This window comes from Mustela nivalis (genome assembly GCF_964662115.1).
Source record: "Mustela nivalis genome assembly, chromosome: 11".
Taxonomy (NCBI): Eukaryota; Metazoa; Chordata; class Mammalia; order Carnivora; family Mustelidae; genus Mustela; species Mustela nivalis.
Genome location: NC_139030.1, coordinates 26,892,667 through 26,907,439, shown reverse-complemented (window position 1 = coordinate 26,907,439; position 14,773 = coordinate 26,892,667). Strand labels below are relative to the sequence as shown.

The 14,773-nt window shown below is 32.2% G+C and overlaps 1 protein-coding gene across 1 annotated transcript in view; it reads left to right on the top strand.

Annotated features, from left to right (window-relative positions):
* LRP1B (LDL receptor related protein 1B) overlaps window positions 1–14,773 on the top strand; it is a 1,916,825-nt gene that overhangs the window by 264,367 nt on the left and 1,637,685 nt on the right. The window lies entirely within an intron of this gene.

The following is a 14,773-nucleotide window of genomic DNA, read 5'->3' as shown; positions in this document are numbered from 1 at the left end:
GTGTACAGTCAGTGAGTCAACATTCTAGACATCATTACTCAGTGCTCATCATGATAAATGTACTCTTAATCCTCTTCACCTATTTCACCCAGATCCTCCATGCACCTCCCCTCTGATATACTTTATTTTAATAAAGTAACCTCAATTAAAATGTTATTTTTTTCAACAAGAACATTTTTTACTTGAAGCATACTTCCGATAGAGGGTTCTAAAAGATGTGTATAAAACATTCCATCCAAGAAAAATAGAATGTACCTTTTCTTCAAGTACAGATAGAAGGATCCCCTGGTTAAATCATATGAAAGGAGACATAGCAAATATTACAAATATAAAAGAATAAAATCATACCAAGTATAATTTCCAATCACAGTGGTACAAAATTGTAGTGGCACAAAGTTGGAAAATCTACAATGCAAATATGAAATATTTAATATGTAAATATTGATCAACACACTATTGCACAAGCAATTAGCTAAATAATTGGCATTTAAATAAATGGCAAATCAAAATATGTTTCAAATCAAAGGAAAAAGAAAACATAATATTTCAAAAGCTATGGGATGCAGTAAAAGTACATGTTAGAATAAAATTTATGCTATAAATATTTGTATCAGGAGAAGAAAGTTCAAATAAACAGCTTAGTGCTATACCACAAGGAACTAGAAAAAGAAGAAACTTAGCTGAAATTTAGTCAAGGAAGAAATTAAAAAAAGAAAATCAGAAATAAATAAGATAGAGGCTAGAATAAACTATCACATAATATTGAAAGTAATGATCAGTTTTTCAAAAAAAAATGAACAAAATTAGCAATACTTAAACTACATTGATTAAGAAAAAAGAGAGAGAGAAGACTCAATAACCAAAATGAGAAATGGGAAAAAAACAAAACAATACAACAGATAACCACAGAAATACACAGTGTGATAACAGATTATTATAAATAATTATATATTAGCAAATAGATAACTTAGGGGAAAAAAAAAAACCAGATAATTCCTAAAAACCTTATGTTACCATGATTGAATCATTAATCTTGAATTCAAAAAATAAGAAATCTTAGAATAATAACAAGAATGAAAGTTACATTAGGAATAAAAAATCTCCTTGCCAGAAAAACTGTATCTGCACCAAAGCTTGTACCCATGCCCCCACTGGGGATAGAGGGTGACAGCAGAATGCATCACTGGATAAAAGTGAGAGGGGTGGGACGCCTGGGTGGCTCAGTGGGTTAAGCTTCTGCCTTCAGCTCAGGTCATGATCTCAGGGTCCTGGTATCTATCAAGCCCCGCATGGGGCTCTCTGCTCAGCAGGGAGTCTGCTTCCCCGTCTCTCTCTGCCTGCCTCTCTTCCTACTTGTGATCTCTCTCTCTGTGTCTGTCAAATAAATAAATAAAATATTAAAAAAAAAAAAAAGTGAGAGGGGAACTCCATGTGGTCCAGGATGCCAGAGAATGGAGAGCAGGCACCCAGTAGGAGGTATTATCACACATGTGATCGGAAGTACTTAACTTACTGAGTTAATTGATTGAGCCATCCAGGCACCCCTGGATTATTTATTTTTTGGGTGTTGAGCTTTATAAATTCTTTATGTATTTTGGATACTCACCCTTTATGGCATATGTCATTTGCAAATATCTTTTTTTTTTTAAGATTTTATTTATTTATTTGACAGACAGAGATCACAAGTAGGCAGACAGACAGGCAGAGAGAGAGGGAAGCAGGCTCCCTGCTGAGCAGAGATCCTGGTGTGGGAGTCGATCCCAGGACTCTGGAATCATGACCTGAGCCGAAGGCAGAGGCTTAACCCACTGAGCCACCCAGGCGCCTCATTCCTTGTGCTTTCATTAATACCTTTACTTTTATACCATCAAAGAGGATACTTACTCTCTTTCCAAAGCCATAATTAATTTCTCTGCTTTGTTTTTGTATTGACATCCATTAAATATCTGTATCTTATTTTATAGATGAAAGTGTTGCCAATTTAAACCTTAACACCATGCTGAGATTTTTTTTCTCTCCATATTCATAGTCATAACCACTATATCCTTCAAAGAAACAGTCCAGTGTGGGAATTTAATTTCTTTGTGTTTTTAAAGTTTTAGATGTGGGGCGTCTTGGTGAATCAGTGGATTAAGTGTCTGACTCTTGATTTCAACTCCGGTTAATATCTCCATGTGGAGAGATAGAGCCCTGTGTGGGGCTCAGTGCTAGGCATAGAGCCTCCCGGGCATAGAGACTCCCTTTGCCCCTCCTACCATACTCTCTTAAAAAAAAAAAAAGTGTTAGTTGCTCAAAAATTGTATTTTGTTTCGGTTTGTTCAGTCTGCCGTCTTAAATCAAAACGAGAACAAGTTATCTTCATAATTTTTGTCTTGTAGTTCATAGTATGGATGCACCATGATATAATCACCTTAAATGTATACTTTTATTGATGAATTGGTGATCAAGATTATCTATAGAAGAAATCCTTAAAGCTTTTACTGTTGTCATACTCTGTGCACATTTAATTTATTTATGGATTTGCCAAATTTTTAGCCAAAAATGCCATAACAATTTATGCTTCAATCAGCAGTATATGAAAATAATTATTTCTTCAAGGCCTCACCAATATTAAAACCTAATAAACTTTTTAATTTTTCTATTTTGGATAGGCTCTCCCCTAATTAAAACAATAACAACACAACAACAACAAAAACACCACACTGTTTTAATTCTAATTATTCTGTTTTTTAGTAGGATAGATGGTGTTTTCATACTATCATTAATCTTTTGTTATTTACACATTTCTTTGTTTGCAACATAACCATATTATATAAATATATAGTTTTTATTCACTTGCTATTTCACTACATTTCACAGCTTTAAACTTTCATACATTATTGGGTACATTTTCTTTGCATAAGGCTGTTGAGGCACTGATGACACAAAAATTATTGAGACAGAATTTGAGGTGAGAATCCAGAGTTCAGAACATGGAGACTTTCTTCAGTGCACCAAAAGTGAGGTGGAGAATACGGACAAGTTTGCAGCTTTAATAGTTGGGATTTGAGGGAATTTTTAGTCTGATTCTGTCTTTTCAATGAAACATAAAGTGGAGTTATCAACTGGAGGAGGAGAAATTATAGGATATTTAAGGAAATAGAAGAAGCTAATAAATGTAGTTTTTAAAAAAGATATATGTCTATACATGTCTATCTATCCATCTACCTACCTATATCTATCAAGAGAGATGTCACACAGACATATGTAAAATGTGTGTAATAGTGAGAATGTCTGGGTGGCTCAGTTGGTTGAGTGTTTGACTCTTGGTTTCAGCTTATGATCTCATGGGTCCTGCGATAGAGACCAGAATCTGACTCTGTGCTCAGTGGGGAGTCTGCTTACATGTTCTCTCTCTGCCTGTCTCCTGCTCTCACTCATGCTCTCTCTGTCTCTAAAATCAATCAATCAATCTTTTTTTTTTTTAAGTGGTACTATAGGAATTAGAAAGCAGAGTGAGGCAAAAATAGACTAAGACCACCTAGATTTGAATTCTTAATATAATAGCCATTATTCATATATTGTATTTATGATAAAGAAAAATATATAAAACTTAATAGTCTTTTTAAAATTTTGTTTTAAGTCAGTTTGAGCTATGTTATAGTTCTAGAGTTATCAGATAAGGTATATTTATAAAATAAATTTTAAAAATAATAATTTTATTTTATTGCTTATTTTATCTCTGCAATCATAATTATGAAACAGTTGGTCTATTAACAAGGACAATTGACAAAGTAGGGTTTTTTTCTGGTAATTGTTTAACCCGGGTTTCTCTCATTTTCTCTCTCTTTTTCCAATTTTGGAAAACTATTGAAAAGAAAACTAAATTACTATATGCAGTGCTCACATCTTTATTGTGTATAGGGATGAAAACCAGTACTCATTCTAAATGAGTTTTTCTTCTCAAATATTGATAACATCTATTCAAACTTTCTGTGTTGAAGATCTTGGGTAGAAGAATAAAAATTACTTAAATTTTACATGTTTTATGTGGAGTTTTCAAGAAATATATCCCTTTTTATTTGAAGTTGTAAAAAAACTGATTTTGTTTAAAAGTCTACCTTAGGACATAGAAGTTAGTTATTTATACATATAAATGTTCATATATCAGAATCATATCTCTGTTATGGGCTAAAATAAAAAACAATCAACATTTAATGATTTTTTTTTTGGTAAAATATGATGTCTGGGTCCTTACAAAGTAATGATGTTTCTTGGTAAAAATAAATATTCCTAAATTTATATATATATATATAAATTTATATATAATATTCCTAAATTTATATATATATATATAATTTATAATTTATAATTTATATTTATAAATATATAATTTATATATATATATATAAATTTAGGAATATTATATATAATCCTTTGATTTATTATAATAATATTGAAACACATGAATATATTTTTAGCAATCTCATTTTATAATTTACTCCTGAAATAATCCAGAAATAAAAAATTATCTTAGTTACAAGCATGGTATAAATACTCCCCTTACCAAAAATAAGGTTTTCAAAAAGGCCTGGCAGTGATGATAGTAAACTTAGAGGCTTTTTGTTTTATTTTGTTTTTCATATACTTTAGGACACATTAATACTATTAGTGTAGAGAAGAGTGGAGGAAGGGAATGATAGCTCTCCTTCTGTGCCGTAAACCTTAAAGAATAGATCTAAAAAGATTTTAAGAGAAGAATATACACAATTTTAAATGCAGTTTGATTTCCCAATACTTAAAATTAGAACTTATTATTCTATTTTTATTTAAGCCATTCATTTATGATTTACTACTTTACTGTTTTCATGAACTGCTCTGATTTTTTTAAAAAAAGAATTTATTTACTCTTAATATGTAGCTTTATCAAAACCTCATACAGAGAATATTTCTTTCTTTTGAAATATGTTAAACAGGTAAAGCCCTTTGTTATTTCCCTCCTTCTTCCTGTGTTTTTTCTATTCTTTTTTTTTTTATCTGTGTATCTATCTGTCTATATCTATCATCTATCTATCTACCTAATTTAGGGTGGTTCTGTTAAAAGTTACTCCTATTTACTTTTTCTTTCTTTATAAATTTCATCAATTGCTGTAGGGCTTCTTTGCTAATACCTTAGGATCTGCTCACTGTTTGAGAGAAGAGCCCTTTACAGTTATGTTTACCCAGAAATAGCCTGTTGTTTGAACTCCTTTATATCTCGGCTCTCTGGTGTCTTCTTAACCCACACAACGGCTGTGGTGAGGAGTCTGGCTGGTAGCCATATTGTGCTCTATAACTCTCGGGTAGAGGAATGTTCTAAAGAGTGTGTGAGGAAAATAAAGAAAAAAAAAAAGAAAAAAACCAACCTCACTATTTGATTTTTTTAAGAAGCAAATTTGTAAAGATTTTGAGGAGGACAATTTTATTTTATTTTATTTTATTTTATTTTATTTTATTTTAGTCTTCAGTGTTCCAAAATTGAGTTGTTTGCTAGAGAATTTATTTTTAAGAATGCAAACATTTGAAGGAATGAATGTCAAAACAGTTTGACATATGCCAAGGATTATGGGACACTTCTCTCTTTTTTCTTATTTAAAAATATGTCTAAAGAAATTCCATTATAAGTGCAGGTATATGACTCTAGTTTAAAAAATAAAATGTATCCATTTTAGAGGTAACTGGTTAACTGCATTTTTGTATTTCTGTTGCCTTAACCTGCACCTTTTATAGAGAATTCCAAGTGCATTTTTCACTGGAAACACTAGATTGCCCCAGAAATCAGAAAAAAGTTTCCCATTCAACACCCATCCCCTCTACCCTGCTGAACACCTAATGTATCAGTCTGAATATCATTAACTGCTATAAAAAACATAACCCTCAATTTCAGGGGATTTATAATTAAAAGTTTGTGACAATAAAATGTGGATATTCTTGGCCAGTTGATCTGTATCTTCTACATAAAGATTCAGGGACCCTATATACACTTCCATTCTGAGAGTTTTGACTCTCTTGGGTCTATCAAAGCTTCTTGTATTTAGTCCAAATATGAGAGAACAGTAGAAAAGGTATGTTACCTTTTTAATTAATTTGAACTACAATTCATTTCCACACATGTCCCATTGCAAAAACTGATCAATGGCCCTACTTAGATGCAGTTATGATTCAGAAATAAAATCCCTTTCCTGGACTGTGGCTTTTCAGAACACTTCCACCCAATGGCTGGGAACAGGAACAGTGGAAAGTTAATTATCTTTGCTATCCCAGAACAAAAGCATATACACTTTATCTCTTTATCATCAAAGCTTGGGGATTTCTTCATAGTTGGAAAAAATAGTGTTTCACTTTCTACGACATATTAAAGAAAGCTTCATATTAATTTTTGTTTGCTTTGATTATATGGTAGATAGCAAGCTTTAAGTCATAGTGTAAAGTTTTAATAGTGCAACTTTGAATTATCCTAAAAACTTTTAAATTTAAGTCTTCATTAAAAGATGAAAATGCTTCTTGCCTATTTATTCTTATTTTAGTTTACAATTTCATAACTTGTAAAAGAGAACAGTTCTACTTCTTATTAGAATGCAGGGTTGTTTCAGCTTGATCCAATACTAGTATCTGTGGTAGAACTGGAATTTGATAAATTATGATCGGCTGTAACTGAAATTTGAAGTCATGTTTTGTGACACAGACATTTGTAACTTGGAGGATACTCCTCACAGCTACTAATTACTCTCCCATAATAACAAATGTGTGTAAAGCAAAAGTAGAAAATGGTTACTTATATGCCATATAAACAATCTTATTTTTTAATTTATCATATTATTTTAATACTCAGCATGTTCTAATTAAATCATAGTGCCAACTACTATGAATTAAAAAAAAAAAGGAATAGTAATACTCCAGGTTACGATGACTAGAAATTAATGGAGTGCCTAGAAATAATCGAAAGAACACCAACCCCTATGAAGTGAATGTTTGGGAAGGTAGAGAATAACTACATAATTTGTTATGTATTCTTTTTGTAATAGAAAGAAGAATAAATTTTTGTTTAGGACACTTCATGTATCTCCTACTTACTAAATATTTTCTTTTGTTTGAATAGTAGCACTTTGAGTTCATTCTTTTTCCAGTATTAGACTAATTAACTGTTCTCATTTAATGTCTTGTTCTAATATTACTGTTACACTAAGGCAAGGCAAAAAAATATATATATATATTTATACATATGTGTGTGTGTGTGTGTGTGTAGAGAGAGAGAGAGAGAGAGAGAATTTTTAGTGCCTGTTTGGTGCCAAGGCAAAAAAAAAAATGTAAATAACTAATTTTTAATGTCAAGGAAATAATATGGATATTTGGAAATAATATAAGATAAAGGCAAATATTTCTATTTAGAGTCCAACATTCCTAACTATGTCAGAGTTTAAAGAATTGGGGATTTCAGGAAATTATCATATTAGATTCTCTAAAAATAAGATATTCCTGGTTGGTAAAATAGAAAGCGTAATGGTTTTATATTAGTCACATGTCCTTCCAAAGGAAGTTAAATAAATGTATACTTTATAATTTTCATGAAAAAGTAAGTAGCCTGGGTCTCTATAAAGACTCAAATATAGACCACCTTTGTTAACATATTCTCTCCATATTAATGAGTAATTGTTTTTCATTCTCTGAGGGGAAATAACTAAAGGATATAATTTAATCATAATTTTATCAAATTGAGTAATTTTAAAAGTATTATTTATTGATGTAGCAAATGTGTTGCTTAAGACCTTAGAGAGGTAAAAATGAACTATTGGGACTTCAAGATCAAAAGCTTTTGCACAGCAAAGGAAACAGTTAACAAAACCAAAAGACAACTGACAGAATGGGAGAAGATATTTGTAAATGACATATCAGATAAATGGCTAGTATCCAAAATCTATAAAGAGCTTAGTAAACTCAACACCCAAAATACAAATAATCCAATCAAGAAATGGGCAGAGGACATGAACAGACATTTCTGCAAAGAAGACATCCAGATGGCCAACAGACACATGAAAAGGTGCTCCATATCACTCGGCATCAGGGAAATACAAATCAAAACCACAATGAGATACCACCTCACACCAGTAAGAATGGCTAAATTAACAAGTCAGGAAATGACAGATGCTAGTAAGGATGTGAGAAAGGGGAACACTCCTACTCTGTTGGTAGGAATGCAGGCTGGTGCAGCCATTCTGGAAAACAGCATGGAGGTTCCTCAAAAAGTTGATAATAGAGTTACCCTGGCTATATTGGCCCAGAAATCACACTACTGGGTATTTCTCCTAAAGATACAAATGTAGTGATCTGAAGGGGCACATGGACCCAAATATTTATAGCAGCAATGTCCAAAATAGCCAAACTATGGAAAGAAACTAGATGTCTGTCAACAGACGAATGGATAAAGAAGATGTGGTATATATATATATATATATATATATATATATATATATATATATACAATGGAATACTATGCAGCCATCAAAAGAAATGAAATTGTGCCATTTGTGATGATGTGGATGGAATTAGAGGGTATTATGCTTAGCGAAATAAGTCAATCAGAGAAAAACAACTATCATATGATCTCCCATCTCCCTGATATGAGGAAGTAAAGGGGGGTTGGGGGGTAGGAGAAGAATAAGTGAAACAAGATGGGATCGGGAGGCAGACAAACCATAAGTGACTCTTAATCTCACAAAACAAACTAAGGGTTGCTTGGCGGGGGTGGGGGGGAGAGGGGGGTGGGATTATGGACATTGGGGAGGGTATTCTATGATGAGTGCTGTGAAGTGTGTAAACCTGGCGATTCACAGACCTGTACCCCTGGGGCTAATAATACATTATATGTTTATAAAAAAATAAAAATTATTTAAGAAAAAAAGACCTTAGAGGGATCCTTCCCGTCCCTAACTTTTAGAGATACTAGATATGTATATCATATAGGGTAAATTCATAATAATAGAAAACAAATATGAACATCAATTTAATGCATATTCCCAAGTAAAAATTTCACAAGAAGAATAGAAAATTTTCTGGGCTTATATGTTAGCACTGACAGCAAGTCTGCATGTGATATGGAAGATAAATTTTGCCAAAAATATATAACAAATATTAAGATTTGAAGGTTTCTCTATTGTGTGTAACAGTGATCTTTAGCAGAGGCAGCACTTTACCTCGACCTTCTTAGGGTCTCCAACTAGAGTCTGAGAATTAAATAAAATTGACATAAAACAGATTAACAGGAAAACAGCATACAGACTTATTTAATATAAATTTTATATGACATAAATGCTCAAATAAGAAAATGACTACCAAAATGCTTTTAAACTTTGGTTGAAAAAAATAATGGCAGTTGTGGAAAAGTAAGTAAAATATGTAAGACTAAAGGAAAATAATAATTAATTTAACTGGCTCTATTTGGGTAGAATTATTTTGGTCTGGACTCTGTCTGTGATGATAAGAATGTTTCCTCCTTTCTGGTATAGGAAGGGCATCTTTCACATAGGAGTTTCATATTCTGCTTTTAGGAAAAAACAGGTCAGAATGCCTTTCTTGCACCTGTTATTGAACCTTTATGCAGAGTGGCGTATTTTAGAGTGGCATATTCTTCAGATGGTATTTTTCATACTTTAGAAATTTAAATTTGCAATAACATCATCTTTACTAGGATGTCAATATGCGATATTATTATTATTATAATCATCTATGCAGGAGTTTATGTAAGTTTTGCCTTTTTTTTAAACATTTTAAATTTGCCCGTTTTTTAAACATTTTTTAAAGATTTTATTTATTTATTTGACAGACAGAGATCACAAGCAGGCAGAGAGGCAGGCAGAGAGAGGAGGAAGCAGGCTCCCTGCTGAGCAGAAAGCTCCATGCAGGGCTCGATCCCAGGACCCCGAGAGTATGACCCAAGCTGAAGGCAGAGGCTTTAACCCACTGAGCCACCCAGGCACCCCTCATTTGCCTTTAAAAGAAAAAATATACCAGCAAGTTCAAAAGTTATTAGTGTCTTTATGTTAAATGTCAAATAATGTGTTGAAAATTAGGCTCCTCAATGTCAGGTAAAAGTGTCTTTCTAATCTCATAGGAAATTATCAATAGGAATTAAAGATTACATTTTATTTTCTTATTTATTTTTTAAGTTAGACTTTGTTTATTGCTATGGTTTATTGTTATCACATCAGGACTATGAATTGCAGTTTCTTTTTTTTTTTTTTTAAAGATTTTATTTATTTATTTGCCAGAGAGAGAGAGAAAGAGAGAGACAAAGAGAGCACAAGCAGGGAGAGAGGGAGAGGGAGAGGCAGTCTCCCCTGCTGAGAAGGTGCCCCATGTGGGACTCAATCCCAGGACTCTGAGATCATGACTTGAGCGGAAGACAGACGCTTACCTGATTGAGCCACTCAGGCATCCCTGAATCATAGTTTTTATCATTTAATGTTATAGAACATTTCTAAAATACTTTTGCTTTTGTTTTCTTTTTATTTTTAAAGAAAATTTGCTAAAATGATTGGATTAGTAATTCTTAACAGATTTTTTTCAAAATCAGTATTGATGGATTTTTCTTGGGGGGACAGAGGAGGGATTGGTTTTATAAAGTAAGTTCCTTTTTTAAAAAAATTTTTGGCAAACAGTAGCTAATATCATAGTAATATTTGAATAGAGCTAATGAAATGTAAGTTTAAAGTTGTCACGGAGTCTTATTTGTTTTGCCCTTTGATCAAACTTCAAAAGAAAGATTTTCTTTTTGAAACACTAATCAGAATCATCTTTTTCATGAATGATAGTGGCTTATCAATTTGTAATGTATAAGGAAAAAAATGATCAATGTAAAGTAAAAATTTAATGTTATTTTAAATACTGTAAAACTCATGATATATCCATGTATTTATTCTACAATGAATATGTGCTAACCGGTAAGTCAATTAAAATTAGAATTGAGATTCAGAGATTGGATAAACAGATGTTTTGGATTTACATGGTTAAACTATGAAAAGAAGATGTTAGTTGCTAGTTCATTTTTTTTTAACCATATTGAATTTTAAAAACAGTCTTCAATTTGAAGATGTGTTTTATATATTCCTTTTGTTCTCATCTTTTAAATCTGCAGAAAAATTAAAACAATAGTACCAATGAATACCAAATACCTTTATCTGAATTCACCAGTTCTCATCAGCCACATTTGTTTTTTTCTTTCTTTTCCTCTGTATTACCTTAAAAATAAAATGGAAGTTGCATATTCTGGAACTCCCTCTGCAAACATTTTCTAAAAACTAAGACATTCTTCTATATAATACCACGGCCATACCCAAGAAATTAAACATTGATAAAGTAATCTTATCTAATAAATAATCCATATTTATATGTCTCTGATTTCCTAGTTGTCCTTGAGTTTTTTGTAGCTTTTGTTCTAAGATCCAATCAAGGATCACAAAGTTGCACTTAGTTGTTATATTTTTTACATCTAGAACAACAAACCCAAACCTACTTTTTCTTTTCTTTCATGACATTGACAAATTTTTTTATAGATTTTATTTATTTTTTTGAGAGAGAGAGTGAGAGAGAGCATGAGAGGGAAGAGTCAGAGAGTAAAACAGACGTCCTGCTGAGCAGGGAGCCTGAAGGGACTCAGTGCTAGGACTTCAGGATCATGACCTGAGCTAAGGTCACTCACTCTACCAATTGAACCATCCAGGTGCCCTCTTTCATGACATTGAAAATTTTTAAATGTCTAGGCCAGAAGTCTTATATAATGCCCCACAATCTGGATTCTTCTGATTGAGTCATCATACTTAGATACTGGTCTAACATTTTTGGAAAGAATGCTATATACATGATATTGCATAGCATCATGAAACATATTATTTATAACTCTGGATTTGATGCTTGCACTTTCTTTCCATTATAAGGTTGCCACTTTTCCTTTGAGATAATTAAGTGATATGCAGGCTAACACTTTGAAACCGGGTGCATAACCTGTTCTCCATTAGCATTTGAGCCAATGATTTTAGATTCATTGATGATCATTGTTCAAATAGATGATTATTTTGATGGTTACAGTATGCTCGTTTTCTCATTCTATCATCCTTTTTACAATTATTTGCTTGCATAATTATGTAAATAATAAATTTTCCTCCCATCTGCATTTTTTAGTGTCTCTAGAGACTTAGGGATTTTAAAAAAATATATAATGTCTTATATTTTTTTGTCAGTTTATCCAAAATGTAAATTGTGATATGTACTGATAATAAAATACTATACAACAATCAGAATAAATAATCTCTAATACACAATAATATGGGTTAATCTCACAAAAATAAGTCTGACACAAAAGAGTATATTCTATACGATTCTGTAAGTTACAAAACAGACAAAAAATATGCATGCTGTTACAAGTCAGGAGTGGTGACTTTTGATGATGTACGAATGTGGCTTCTAATGTTTTAATAATGTTCTATTTCTTGATTCGTGTCTGGTTAAAAGAGTGTGTTCTCACAATGAAAATTCACCAGATAATACTGTTATTTTAAAGTTGGTATTTTCTGTTTGTGTGTCATACATCAATATAAATTTAGAAAAAAACTTGATCCAAATTTGCTCAAATGGGCAAAGCTAGCTCCTTTGTTTTTCTGACACGTTCCCACTACTCATTAAGAAGTTCTTTGATTTTCTGGCCCTAGAATATATTCCATTTTCAGTTTGTACTTGTACTCCCCAGACTTGAAATCATCATTTCTCAAAAGAGACTCGAGTCCTTTTGGAAGCCAAGAACTGGGTACTAAGTATGTTAATTGCTAGTGGAGTAGCATTACGAACACACACACACACACACACACACATACATGCACACCATGTTCGTGAGATTTTTTCCCCTTAATTATGAGGTCATACTCATACCTCCAATTCAGATTCTTCTCCAGGGTTTTTGTCAACTTTCCTCTGATTTGTACTTGCCTTTCCCACAGTGATAACTCTGATTTCGAAGAATATAAATGTTTTCTTGTGAAGACTTTCCTATAATACATACACAATAATTCTAGAATTATTCTGCCTATACAACTACCAAAAACAAGCCTGCAAAGAAAAATTCAAAGATCAAAGCAATAATCAGTGATGTCATGCCAATTTACCTTTTTCTCTCTCTTTGTTGTTATTTTAGTTGAAATGTTTCTATTTTGTCAGGTCATGTAATAATTATATATTATTCTTTCACCTTTATAATATATAGAGAATTATATATTATCCTTTCATTTTCAATATATATTTATATGATAAATATATATTATTCTTTCACTGTTTCTCACAAACAGTGAGAATGTATTGTGCTAACTTCAGATTTTGATCATAAATCTGAAATTAGTATAATACATTCTCACTGTTTGCCCTTTGCTAGGTTTTCCCAATTGTCTTTGGAATATACAAAATAAGTTTTCTAGTAGATTCCTCAGAAAGCACTTGACTCCAGCATTCCCTGAATTCTTGAACATTTAAACATGTTTTTGGGTAGTTCCTGAAACTTGAAGGAAACATTGGCTGGATAATAGGGCCTTGAGGTGTTCTTTCTTTAAGTTTTCAAAAATGTGTTAATCTAGTGTTGCCTTACCTTGTATGTTGCTATAGAGAAATAATGCGTCATGACTTTCATCTCTTTATAAACGACTTGCTTGTTTTACTGAATAGCCCCAGATTTTTTTTCTGTATTTTTATAATCTGATTCTATTAGAATATGTCTTAGAGTTAAACTTTCTGGATCAATTTTTCAAGTAATATTTAGGATACTTAAAATGTTAAATTAAAGCTTTTTGTATTTTCAGAAGAAACATTTTTAGATTATTATGACTTTTTTTCTTCAAGGAAACCTATTATACATATATTGACTCATTTAGATCTTTTGTATCTATCATTCTCTCTCTAATCACTCTCAGCTGTTACTACGTGTTCTTTATTATAGTTTAGTCAAATATACCTTTTGGGAACCTTGGACTCAGTCTTCATTTCTGAGTTATTTTTTTCAGTGTCTTACTTAAATTCAGTCAACTCATACAATGACTTCCTTTTTTTTTTTTTTCCTTTTAAGAGAAAGAGGGAGAAAGAATGCAAACAGGGATGGAGGGGCGGTCAGAAGGTGAAAGAGAATCTTAAGCAGGCTCCATTACACAGGGCTTGATCTCAGACCCTGAGATGATGTGAGATGAAATCAAGAGTTGCAGGCTCAACAGACTGAGCCACCCAGGTGACTTCCTTTTTAAAATCCAGTTTAGTTCTGATATTTTGGATTTCAGATTCAAGATAATATACATACATACATATGTGAATATTTATTCTTTCTTTTCCAGATGTTCAGGGAGACTTTATTTCTCAAGTTACCTCTCTCGTAGGAGGGATGTTTACAAGATTGACAGTCCCAGATCACCTCTTGCCCTGTGTCCTTTAAAGCCCAGCCTTTCTGTTCCAGAGTTAACTAATGTGGATTCTGAGAATCTCTCTTTGTCAGAATGAGTCTGTATTCCAACCATTAGGTTTGTTTCCCTCTCTTTTTTTCCCTCATAATCTGTTTTAGTTTATATTTGAGCTGACTGTTCTTGTTAGGGTATTTTCCCCCTGTTTGAACATCATTTGAAGTGTTTGGTATTTTTAATCTCCCTCTTATATGGAACTATAGGTGAAGGGTGGTTTTGTTTTCTTTTCTGATGTATATGACTTTTGGAGTAAAAGTGGAGATCTATTGAGATCT